The sequence below is a fragment of the Heloderma suspectum genome, chromosome 3, assembly GCF_057233095.1.
Source record: "Heloderma suspectum isolate Gila_16-S chromosome 3, 16-S_ref, whole genome shotgun sequence".
In the NCBI taxonomy this organism is placed as follows: domain Eukaryota; kingdom Metazoa; phylum Chordata; class Lepidosauria; order Squamata; family Helodermatidae; genus Heloderma; species Heloderma suspectum.
In genome coordinates, this window is record NC_139460.1 from 52,377,804 (window position 1) to 52,391,629 (window position 13,826).

Consider the following 13,826-nt stretch of genomic DNA (forward strand, 5'->3'; position numbering starts at 1 on the left):
TGAAGTTCTGAACAACTTTCGCCCAGTCTCAAATCTGCCATTTTTGGGCAAGGTGATTGAGCAGGTGGTGGCGGTGCAGTTGAAGGCACACTTGGAAGAAACTGATTATCTAGACCCATTTCAGTTGGGCTTCAGGCCTGGGCATGGGACAGAAACGGCCTTGGTCGCCTTGGTGGATGATATGAGGAGGGCTCTGGATAGGGGTGAATGCTCCTTCCTTGTTCTCCTCGACCTCTCAGCAGCTTTTGATACTGTTGACCATGGTATCCTCCTGGACCGCCTGGAGGGGTTGGGCATTGGAGACACTGTATTGTGGTGGTTCCGGTCCTTCCTCTCCAGCAGGTACCAGAGGGTAGCACTGGGAGAGGAGGTTTCGGACCCGTGGCCACTTACTTGTGGGGTGCCACAGGGTTCCATCCTCTCCCCGATGCTATTTAACATCTATGTGAAGCTATCATCTTCACATGATACTGGGGGCTATCATCAGGAGGTTTGGGGTGCAGTGTCATCAATATGCGGATGACACGCAGCTCTACCTCTCATTCAAATCTTCACCAAGGTTGGCCGTAGAATCCCTGTCCAAATGTCTGGAGACGGTGAGTGGCTGGATGGGGAGGAATAAGCTGAAGCTGAACCCTGACAAGACCGAGGTACTTTTGGTGGGAGACAAGAGGAGGCTGGGGGATGATGAACTGGTGTTGAATGGGGTACGGCTACCCTTGAAAGACCAGGTCCGCAGCCTGGAGGTCATTTTGGACTCCCAGCTGTCCATGGAGGCTCAGGTGTCAGCTGTGAGCTGGACAGCGCTGTATCAACTCCATCTGATACGGCGGCTGCGCCCCTTCCTTCCCGACCATCTGCTCCCATCGGTAGTACATGCCCTGGTCTCCTCTCGTTTAGACTACTGTAATGCGCTCTACATGGGGTTACCCTTGAAGACGGTTCGGAAGCTGCAGCTGGTACAGAACGCGGCAGCTCGCCTGATTAAAGGCAGCCGCCGGTGAGATCACATCACTCCAGTGCTGAAGGAGTTGCACTGGTTACCAGTTGTTTTTCGGGCCAAATTCAAGGTGTTGGTTTTGACCTTTAAAACCCTATATGGTTCCGGCCCAGCCTATCTTAAGGAGTGCCTCCAGCAACACCAGACAGGCCACTTAACAAGATCAGCCTCGGATGGCCTTCTGTCTGTCCCATCAGCCAGGACAGCTAGACTGGTGGGGACGAGGGAGAGGGCCTTTCCTGTGGTGGTCCCCACTCTGTGGAACTCCCTCCCTAGGGAACTCCGTCATGCCCCCTCTTTAATGAGCTTCCGTCGTGCATTAAAAATGTGGTTGTTCAGGCAGGCATTTGGGGTGGGTTAGGGTATTTTAAAAAAAAATTATGGTAGAATTTTATTGTTTTAAATTGTTTATGGTGTGTTGTACATCGCCCAGAGTGGCTGGGTGACCAGCCAGATGGGCGATTAATAAATTTAATAAATAAATAAATAAATAAGAAGATCCAGAACTGACCAAGGCAGAAGACCCAATGAAGATGGGAGAGACCAAAATTTAGTACAAGTCAGCAAATAAGCCTGATTATATAAGGCAAGATCCAGAAAAAACAAATCTATCTTTTTAAACTGGAAGTTGCATCCTTTTCAGAGATAATTGCATGGAGAGGAACCCTCCCCCTTTTTTTAAAAAACAAAACAAAACAAAGCATTGATAATCTGAAAATATTTGCCAGGTATAAATAAGGGAATCTCACGTATAACATAAACAATCCAAGGTAGTGTATTAATCTTAAGTGTATTTACCTTACTCTACAAACTCAACTTTGAAATCCTGAGAAATCTCATTAATCAATTTATTCAAACTAATTAAGCTTAATCATGTGAGATATATCTCTGGGAATAAGTATTACAAGGTAAGTAATAACATCTAGGCTTCATCAAAATTGCCAATCCACTAATACAGTACAAGACTAGAATCTCCAATTGGCATCAGTTTGGATTTTGACCAATTAACTGAATAACTCTGATACTTTGCTACCCATACTATGCTATCCAAGTCAGAATAAAACTTTAAAAAATGTAAATTTATATATGTAAGAGAGGTGTATATTGTACTACTCTCATCTTTCACAGCAGAAATAAACTTTCTAAGCTTTTGCTCTTTGAGAAGTTGTGCCAGAATCTTACCTGGACTAGGATGGACAGACCCCCCCCCTGTCCAGATTCTCTGGGTACCTGCCAAGCCGCTGCCCCCACTCGCATGCCCCCAGATGTGCTTGTACCCCCCCTGTGCTGGCTGACCAACCTGCACCTACCCTGAGCCGTTTGCGAGCACCTGTCATTCCTGTGGTTGCCATTTTGTGAATAAAGGTGACTCAGGAACTTCCCTAAATTTAATATTACATACATAGCAGGCATAAAGGAACCATCTATGCAATGTTACAGGTGTAAATGGGCCATTTAGTGCCCCACAGATTTCCCCAGAGCCCTAGTACATCTGCCATAGTTTGCGGGATGGTTTGCTGGCTGCCTAAATGGAACGATAGGCTAATGGCAGCCACCATTTGCCTATCACGGGGAAATTACAGCTGTAAATCGAGTAGTTTATGGTATTTGCAGCCATAAAGCACTTCCTTCTATGTAAAATGTAGCCTTTTATGCTGCAATTTTCACAGAAGGATGTGCTCTACAGCTGCAAAGGCTGTAAACAACAAAATTTAAGGCCATAATTTTCCCATGACAGGCTAATGGTGGCTGGCATTAGCCTATCATGCCTTTTAGACAGCTGGTGAACTGATCTGCAAACTATGGCAGTAGTGCTGGGTAAGGGGGTATCAGTCTGCTGCGGAATCTGGAGGTTGGATTCCTGGGAATTTGGCCTCATTTGGATCCATAGTGGATTTCTCCAGCATTCCTACGTGTAGTATAGATCTCACCACAATTTGCATCTTGTGAGCAGGATTACTCCTGTACACCAATAGGTCTAAAATCTCATTAAATCCCCCTCCCATAATCAAATAATCATATGTAATATTAACCAACTGACTAAAACATTCATGAAACATGACAAAATTCAAACTGTGTTTAATAGTATGATATATTATGATTCTTGGGTTCTATGGCATACCAAAACTGACAGATTACTTTCACAGGAGATTGGAGGAGACCCATTTACAGTGGGGGCCAGGAAACATAACTCTTGTTAATAAATGTTCTCTCTGAACATGCATGTAAGGTAGGGGTGGGCAACTTGTGGCCCTCCAGCCCTCACTATTGGATATGCCATCTTGGACCAATGGGAGTTGTAGGCCAAAACATCTAGAGGATATGGATGGGAGAAAATGCAATATTTGAGTTCATTGAGGTTCTCTGAATTGTTCCTTGAAGCTTATTTTGCCTCATTTGCATTCTTGATAGTGTCTTTTTTTCCCCTGATGACAAAAAAAGTGCATTTAAAAAAGTGCACATTTTCCCCCAATGGGGGGAAAACACATTTTTTAAAAGTACAGTTTTTTCTTAACCAAAAATGTGCACATTCCTCCTCAGGCTAAAGTGTGAAAATGCAGATTTTGAGGGGATTTGTGCAAATGTGCATCTCTGAGAATGCACATATGTGAATTTTGAGAAGTTCACAATTGTGCAAGTGTGCACTTTTGGAAGTGAGTGCAAGTTGGGGAAATTACAAAAACTCCCCGGGAATTGTGTTCCTGCTCAAGTTTGCATTTGGGGTTGCGAACAGGACATGTTCACAGGATTTGTGAACAGGAACGAAATTCTCATACATCCCTACTGGAGGGCCACAAGTTGCCCACACCTGGTGGAAGGGTATGCACATTCAGAGATATGTGCATCTAAGGGATCTTTTAACAATCATTGTAGCAATTGTCTTGGTAGATTTGTCTCAATGATTCACACATTCCAAAGGGGCTGTGTGTATTTAATTGAACACACAGGAATAAAAAATACACACAATAATTACTTTGGGAATTAGCTGGTTGGTAAAAGGAATTATCCAAAGAAATATACAAACTCCAGGATGGAATAAATCAGTTCACATACAACAAACAACCCTAAGCATATAAAGCAAAAACAAAATGAATACTGTAGACCTCCATGCTCAGGATTCAGAATGTGGGGAAATTAGCTTAAAGTCCCACTCAGTGATTAAAATGAAGGATGCTGTGTATGGAAGTCTAGTGGGAAGGACTGTGATTCTGGGGGAACTCAAGAAGTTGTGGCTAGGTAAATCACGATTCTAAGGCTTTCTGGGAGAAAGAAGGGGGAAGGAATGAGGCAAGAGAGAGGGGAAGGGCTAGATTAGGGAGTCAAGGAATACCTACAGCGGTTTGTGGGCTGTGATCCTTCACACTAGTTGATAAGGGTAGGGCTGCACTAAAGAGCCAGGCTTCCTTAAATCTGGTTAAAAGATAGATCAAATTTCTACACAGACTCAGACAATAATTTGATAAAGATTATGTTTGCTCCATTTAATTTTCCTCCTACTGGTCCTTTTAAAGAAGAAGATATCACTGCAAAAAAAGATTATAGGACCTATAAGAGAAGATTTGCTATTCTCATGGCCATAAGGATAACGCAAGTGTACAGCTGGAGTTTTCATCACAGACGATCTGGAAATGAAATATATTACTATCAATTGCATCCACTAGGCAAAAAAGGTACTTTGATGTAGGACGATATGGAATGTAAAGAACTGCAATTTATAATTGGTAGAGTTCTACATTAGCCCCAGTAACTTTTCTTATTGTTGTCCATTGTCATTGGCCACAGTCCAGGACAACATTAAGTGCACATCCATTGAGGTCTATATGCTTAATCATGTTTAACTCCATGCTGCATTTTGGCCTATGTAAACCAAGGTGCAAGAACAAACTCTATACAGAAGAATTCCTCCCACTCCAAAGGTCATAGGTCTTTGAACTGGTAAAATTGCAAAATGTGTCTGTGTCTCTGTGTGTGTGCACTCGCACACATGTGTGAGTGCAAAAATGGAAAAAGGAGTGGTATAACTAGAATAGTGAGTGAGGAATATCTCATCCCCAGTGCCATTAGCAGGAAAGAGCTACACCAGCCATCATGATGATGGAAAGAGGTACCCAGCAAAAAAAAATAACAAAAATACAGAGTCTCTCTTTTCCAATTTCACTTTGTTCTGTTCTGGGACCCAGATGAAACATTAGCTTCTTAAAAGCAAGGGAAATGGCCCTTCTTTGTCCAGAGAACCAGCATGGATTATTTGCTGTTTTCCGGGGGAAAATATTACTTCCAGCTGTGAATGAGTAATACTGGGCATCACAGCAACACTTTGCTACTGCTTATGACTGTTTATGTTGCTGACTATTTATGGACTGACAAAGAAGTGAATTACAGAGATCGTTTTTAAACTGTAATAAAGCCTTGGACAACAGAACATTTGATTACCTGGCTAGCTGTGTTGGGAGATTGGATAGTTGGGCCATTTTTAGGGACTAATGGGTAAACCACCAAAGAGTAATAACTAAATCACCATTAGCCCTGGATCTGCTTAGTTCTGTAAATGGGATGCTTTGGCATACTGTGATGTGTTGTAAATCAACGTGCTCCTGAACTTAGGAGCAACATGATCTACAATGACTGCATCTCAGCAAAACCTGTGCTGACATTAAAACCTATTTACTGTATAACAACAGAAACCCTCCAAGCTACTGAGGGGAAGTTAGTATGCCACTATTTTCTTGTGCTACAAGACACACTCCAAGTTGAGCAGAGAGTCTATGTTCTTTAGAGTGGTTGAGATGGGAAGTAGCTAGGGATGAATGCAAATTTTGTTTCAGTTCGCAAATCACTCAAAAATGCCCTGTTTGCAATCCTGAACATGAATGTGAATGGGAGCACGTTTTCTCCAAGTATGTTTTCAATTTACCAAACTTGATTTCATGTTCACAAAATGTGTACTTGCCCAGCTTTCTCAAAATATGTAAATTTCTCAAAATGTACACATTTCTGTAAATACATAGCTTTCTGAGAATGTGCACATTTGAAATCACCCATGCTTTAGTCTGTGGGGGAAATTTGTGCACATTTGGATTTTTTGGATGCAACTTTCATGTTCAATAGCTGTTAATTTTGTGCAATTGTCCTGTTTGTGCAAAACGAACAGTGATTGCAAATGCAAGTGCAAATTCAGGAGAGATGAGCAGCAAACTGATGTTCGGAGTATCTTGGCGAGCTTGAACATTGCTTGTTTGCCCATCCCTAGAAGTAGCTCAGTGGTAGAGCACACAGGCTTTGCATACAAAAGGTCCTGGGTTCAATCCCTGGTATTTCCAGCTAGATTTTTAGTACAAGACTAAAAATTTGGAGAGACCCAGCTAGTAGGGGTAGATAATAGTGAACCAAATGAACCAAGGGTCTGACTTGGTACAAGTCAGCTTGCTGTGTTCCTAGGTTTGTTTGGAATTGGTACATGCAAGAGAAAGGACCAAGTCAGGGCCAAATTAAACATTCACCACTGGAGATGCTTCCCCCCCCCTTCTTTTTTTCTTTAATGGACAGAATTTCAGGAAGAAAATGGGAGGGAGCAAGGTGAAATCTCTCCCCCCGGACCAATCCGAATTTAGTTGCTTGCACTTACACTAAAGTAAAAAAAGTAAATAATCCAATCATGCATATGCTATATAGCTATGCTATATGTAATTTGATAGGGGTTTAATTTGGACCTCAGAATGTCATCCAAGGAAGTATATGGCTAGTCAAGGCCTGTATCAAGAGCCAGCACAGTAGGACAGCTACTGATGGCCCATACCTGGCTGCAGCCCCTGACCTGCCAGTAGTCCCTCCACAACTAGTCTGTGAGGTGTAGGGGCTCAGATAGTGAAAGCCATTCACCTCCTAGGCTCTGTTGTTCACTGCTGACATCAACTATGGGTGTTGGAAGCTAAGTGACAGCAGAAGGGTCAGGAGGAGTTGCCTGAGGAAGAGAAGGCTTGGCTGCAGCGGTCCCAGAGTCTTCAAAGTTGCTCCTGGCCAACTCAGAGAGAATCAGAGAAGGGAAAGAGCCCAGAAGGATAGGCTGCTGGGAAAGATCTACATCTGTTTCCCTCAGAGGATATCAGGAACCCCTTCTGGGCTGGGTGTGGATGCTTGACAGAAGAGGGGTGCATGTAAAAGTATCCCTTGGGTCCTCACAGAGAAGTTGTTGTTGTTGTTCAGTCGTGTCCGACTCTTCGTGACCCCATGGACCATAGCACGCCAGGCCTTCCTGTCCTGCGCTCTCTCCCGGAGCGTGCTCAAGTTCATATTCATCACAGAGAAGTAGGGATGGGCAAAATCAGTGTGATCTGGGTCAAATGTGCTTGCTGGACCCCCACTGGCCACCTGCCTCTGAATTGTCAGGCGGTCCACAAGCACCCAGCGTGTGGTACACAGCTGCCAGATTCCTCACCGAGCTTCCATTTTGTGTAATACTGGCAGCTTGGCCTTTTTCGTAGAGGCCAATTTTATGCAAATGGTGGCCATAAAATGTCAATTTATGAAAGATTACAGGCATAATTGGCCATTTAAGCCTGTAGTCTTGCATAAATAGTCACTTTATGACTGCCATTTCTGTAAAATCGGCTTTTCCAAAAAAAGCCAAGCTTCCATTTTACACAAAGTTCAGCAAGGGATTGGGGATCCCCGTGTTTGCCCGACTTGGCATGTCAGGGTCTGTAGCATCAGAGCCAGCAATGTCTCCCTGGGCCTTGAGCCCCAGCCGGACACCCACAACATTCCTATAGAGAAGCTCTCAAAGGGAACGAGGATCCCACTTGGCACTTTCTCCTTCTGTAATAACGAACCTCCTCTGAGTTTTCAGGGTAAAGTGTGGCTGAGGGACTGATGGCACAAAGGAGATGGAAGACACAAAGCTGTAAAGCACAGTTTTATAGTCCTTCACACTGTCTCATAGGTCACTTCCTAGCTCATATTGATTTTTTTTTGTTTTTAATGTCTCTTTGGCCGAAAGTGAGACCGGCCCTTAGAAATAAAAGGAGAAATCAAAGATGTTAATATAGTTGTGATTGGGCACCTGCTTGTTCATCCTCAAACAAAATGTAGGAGCAAAAAAAGGAAAGTTCCTGCTTTTTCAAATTCCAATCTTTTAGTGTGAAACATTTAATTCTTTTCAACCCGTAACAGGAGACCTGCTACCGCGAATTCCAAGGCAAATATAATCCACTGCCTGCATATGACAGGTTGGAAGGGACCTTGGCAGGGAGAGAGAATACATCATGACTGCACTCCCCTCTGCCCCCACAATGTGGTTGCCAAAATGGAGGAATTAAAAACCAAACCAAACCAGATGGCATTTGGATCAGCGACAGAGTGCCAAAGGTGTCAAACTTGGCAAGCTTTTTTTTTTTTTTTTTACCCTTTGGGGACTGTGTCTGTAGCTGCTACAGAGCCTCAACAGGGTCACAATTAGCTTGCAAACAAACTAATTTGACTCTTTTGGTGCTCTATAGCAGCTGCAGATGCCATTTTGCTTGGGAATATATATATATATATTCCCATGCAAAATGGCATACACACACACACACACACACACACACACTGAAAGAAAAAGTCCCCCCAAATGTTAGGAGTCTGTGGAGGCCAGATGTAGCCCCTGGCTGCATGTAGCCCACACCTTTATTAAATTATTAATAAATTAAATTAAATTAAATTATTAAATGATAATCTATAGTTAAGCAAGCTGGGAACACATGTTGGGCTGTGCATGTCTCCCTCACCTCCTCACTTCCTCAGCATGCCAGTCCTGGTTAGCTTAACCTACAGTTCCCCATCACATCTGAAATAGAAGCTGTGGCTTAATGCCAGTTTACTCATCAGGATCTTAAACCACAGCTTGTACTGGATGTTATGTCACTGACCACATGATCCAGGAGTTGATGCTTCTGTGGGAGCCTGATGGAAGTTACACTGAGCTCTATGCAGGGAAATTCACATTGCCTTGGACACTGAGAATGATCTTTCCCAAAAGCTACAAAGTCACCTAATATGAACATACGAAGGTTATACTTTACATAAAAGTGGTCTTACTGGTTTCCCTTGAGAAGTTCACATTTCTAAATCATTGAAGATGAATTCCTGCATTAACATTATTCATGTGTTTTTCAAATGCAATCTTCTGGATAGTGATATGACCTTTGATGAGGTGTCCCCACATTAATTCAACAGGCCGCTGGCATATGCAGAATAAAATTCAGGTTTTGTAGGCTGCAGCCCAAAGTACTGGCAAAAATTTCTGATTTCCCCCCTCCATTCTCTTTCACGGTTTCACAATGAAGGAACTGTTCTTATAATAGCTACATTTGAGACATTTGCAATTCTAAACTATTATGCTAATGACTTAACATCCTGTTAAAATGATCTGAGATATGATATAGGCACCTTTATCTTTCTAAAAGGAAATCAAGAACAAAGTGGAACAGGGAAAGCAGATAAAACAAGAAAATAATAACAGAGTTAAATGTGATAAGTGTGTCAGATTATCTTGCATTAAAGGGACTGAGCGATGGAATAGAAGCAGGAGCCGAGCAAGATAATATTAATGTGATGCATAAGCTTATTAATAAGCCCAACCTTTGTATGTTATTGTGGAATGGAGGATACTAGATTGGGAGTGAGGAGGGGCAGAGAATCAGAATCTCTTTGCATTCAGTTTCTACAGCAAAGAATAAAAGCCGCCTTGATGAACGATTTGGTTCTGGGGATGGACAGATTGTTAGAGGAATGATTTTGGAGAAGGAATGGCAAGATTTCAGGTGAGTCTGCATTTGTAAGACTGATACTGAATGCAGCAAGGGTGGGAGATCCATGCTCAGAAGCACTGATATGCACTGTGCATACTGTGCCTATCATTTTGGAGTGCAGAAGAAGACATGCCCCCAGGAGGAAAGATGGTTATCTACTGTAGGTTGTTCTAAGGTCATTGTGGTGATTAGCAACTGACAGTATACACCACCACCTAGACAGCTGATGCAATCTAGTGCGTGTGAGTGAGGAAATTTCTGGTTCAAATCTCACCTCACCCAGAAAGTCAGTAGGTGATCTTAGGCAAGGTACTGTTCTCCCTGCCTCAGCTTCCCGACCCAATGGGGATAATGCAATATCTCAGTAATCCTTACAAGAATCCTGGATATCAAGTACTGCACAAATCCTAAGTATCATCATCATCTTCTATTCTGTACATGCGACTGTTCACTGGAACTGTATAATGCATCTGCACAGGACTGTTTAAATTCCAAGAGGCTGTTTTCTGTGTTCTGTGCTTCCTATTCAAAGTGTACAAAAACCTTCAGGGACAAAAAGGAATTCTATTCCTTCTACAAAGCGCATGTCTTCATGGACACTTTTGGATGGGGAATGAGGTTGTACATTGGCTTCATATGGAATGTATGAGAAACTTGTTTGTTTGTTTTTGACCGGAATTTTACCCAGTTCATACCTCCTGGAACTGAACACCGACCTGAATGCCATCTGCAATATACATTTCTGAGCTTGCAACGTGATTCTCAGAACAAAAAAGAGTGTTTTAAAAATCCGTAAATTTGAAAAATGCACATTAAAAATGCATACATTTGAAAAATGGACACAAGCTCACTTTAATTTTAATTTAATTGCCAGGGTATCTGAAGGATCGCCTCCTCCCATATGTGCCTGCCCAGACCTTAAGATCATCCTCAGCAGGCCCTTCTCCATGAGCCCCTGCCAAAGGAAGTGAGGTGGGTGGCTACCAGGAGGAGGGCTTTATCTGCTGTGGCACCCCAGCTATGGAATGAGCTCCCTAGTTAGGTTCGCCTGGCACCTACATTGTATTCCTTTCGGTGCCAGGTGAAGACCTTTTTATTTTCCCAGGCATTTTAGCTTTCTAAACTTTTAGCTTTGCTGTTTTAAACCTGTATTTTAAACTCCTGCACTGCTGCTAGGTTTTATTGTGGTTGTATTGTTATATTGTGGTTTTAATGTTCTATATATTTTGAATTGTTTTATTGTGTGCTGTTTGGTTTTAATTTTTGTGAACCGCCCAGAGAGCTTCAGCTGGGTGGTATAGAAATGAAATCAATCAATCAATCAATCAATGGAGAAAACTGTGTACATTTTTTTAAAAATGTGCACTCTCATTGCTGTCAAATGAGCAAATGTCAATGCTGAATTACTTTGTGAAATGCCATGTCTTGTTTTTAGATGTACAAAATCCCTGCAACCATTCTTTTCATTTCCTAGCACCTAAAAGTGACTGGAGCAAAAGGTGCAGTTCCTAATCACAGTTACATGAAAGCCCTTCAGTGAAATTTGAATTGAGTCCAATGGCATTTCCTATTTATTCCAGTGGAAGGTATGGTAAGGATTGAACTCCATGGTTGCCCATTGACCTCAGTTGGACTGTACATGTGTAGGCTATTAGTGAAAGAGGGAGAGCATGGCAGCAGGAATAGTCAGTGGTCAAGATTTTGGTTGGGAATTCCTATCTTTCCTTTTGTTCATAATCGTCCCTTTCCCCATTCCTGTTTGTTTTAAATTAATTCAATGCACCTTTCAAACTTTTCTGATTCAACAGGACACACTAGCAAGCGAGTTTGGCATCAATAAGTCCATAGATTTTGATAGGCTCAGGCAACCCAACCTTTCCGGGTTGGTGTTCAGTCTTCACATCCAATCTATTCTTGCCCTTGAGGCAGTGTAGCCTCTGACACAGATTGGATAAGTAGATTTGATGACTTGAAATGTTTAGGTGCTCAGGGGGAACAAAGCAGTGTGCCGTCCAGCAGATTGGGAATGATGTCAATTCGCCTCAGAATAGGGAGCCCCCAGGCAAGGATGTTGAAGGGAGTGTGAAGTGTGGGCAATGGCTTGAGAAAGAGGAATCCGAGGGAAGGGTGCTTAGATGTGAAGTAAAACGTAGAGGAGACAGGGAATTGAGACTAGGGGTTAATCTGAAATGGTGCTGTGAGGGAACTCAGAGTTTAAGAGGAGGAGAGGTATATTCTATGCGGAAGGGAGAAAGAGACTGGACAAGAGGCTGGGTGTCTAAAGGAGGTAGACTAAGCAGGAAGTGCCCTGAAAAACAAGGATCTGAGTAATAGGTGGTGGAGACTTGCAGCTGAAGAAAGGAAGGGTCAAGCAGAAAGAAGGCCAGGACCTGTTGTAGTTGAAAATGTTTGCTATTAAAGGAGGCTGTATGCATCTGCAATCTTATTGTTAAGAAAACATTTGCTGAATAAGGATGTCATGTTCCATTCCAATACTCATGCTGTCTAGCCATTGTTAATTAACACATGCTCAAATCCGATGCTGTAAAGAACAATATTGTTTAGGAACCTGGAATGTCAGATCAATGAATCAAGGTAAGTTGGAGGTGGTCAAACATGAGATGGCAAGATTGAACATCGACATCTTGGGAATCAGCGAACTAAAATGGACAGGCATGGGCGAATTTAATTCAGGTGACCATCATATCTACTATTGTGGGCAAGAATCCCTTAGAAGAAATGGAGTAGCACTCATAGTCAACAAAAGGGTGGGAAAAGCAGTCCTGGGGTACAATCTTAAAAATGATAGAATGATCTCAGTACGAATCCAAGGCAAACCATTCAACATCACAGTAATTCAAGTCTATGCCCCAACCACTGAGGCCGAAGAAGCTGAGGTTGATCGGTTCTATGAAGACCTACAACACCTTCTAGAACGAACACCAAAAAAAGATGTCCTCTTCATCATAGGGGATTGGAATGCTAAAGGAGGAAGTCAAGCAATCACCGGGATAACAGGCAAGCATGGCCTTGGTGTACAAAATGAAGCAGGACAAAGGCTAATAGAGTTTTGCCAAGAGAACACGCTGATCATAGCAAACACTCTTTTCCAACAGCACAAGAGATGACTCTACACATGGACATCACCAGATGGTCAATATCGAAATCAGATTGATTATGTCCTTTGCAGCCAAAGATGGAGAAGCTCTATACAGTCAGTCAAAACAAGACCTGGAGCTGACTGTGGCTCAGATCATGAGCTTCTTGTTGCAAAATTTCGGCTTAAATTGAAGAACGTCGGGAAAACCACTAAACCATTCAGGTATGACCTAAATCATATCCCTTATGAATACACAGTGGAGGTGAGGAATAGATTTCAGGGATTAGACCTGATAGACAGAGTGCCTGAGGAACTATGGACGGAGGTCCGTAACATTGTTCAGGAGGCAGCAACTCAATCCATCCCAAAGAAAAAGAAATGCAAGAAAGCCAAGTGGCTGTCTGATGAGGCTTTACAAGTAGCTCACGAAAGAAGGGAAGTGAAAAGCAAGGGAGAAAGGGGAAGATATATCCAACTGAATGCAGAGTTCCAGAGAATAGCAAGGAGAGACAAGAAGGCCTTCTTAAATGAACAATGCAAAGAAATCGAGGAAAACAACAGAATGGGAAAGACTAAAGATCTCTTCAAGAAAATTGGAGATCTCAAGGGAACGTTTTGTGCAAAGACGGGCATGATAAAGGACAAAGAAGGCAGGGACCTAACAGAAGCAGATGAGATTAAGAAGAGGTGGAAAGAATACACAGAAGAACTATACAGGAGAACTATACAGGAAAGATCTTAATGTCCCTGATAGCCATGATAGTGCAGTCACTGAACTTGAGCCGGACATCCTAGAGAGTGAAGTCAAGTGGGCCTTAGGAAGCATTACTAACAACAAAGCTAGTGGAGATGACAGTATTCCAGCTGAGCTATTTAAAATCCTAAAAGATGATGCTGTTAAAGTGCTGCATTCAATATGCCAACAAATTTGGAACACTCA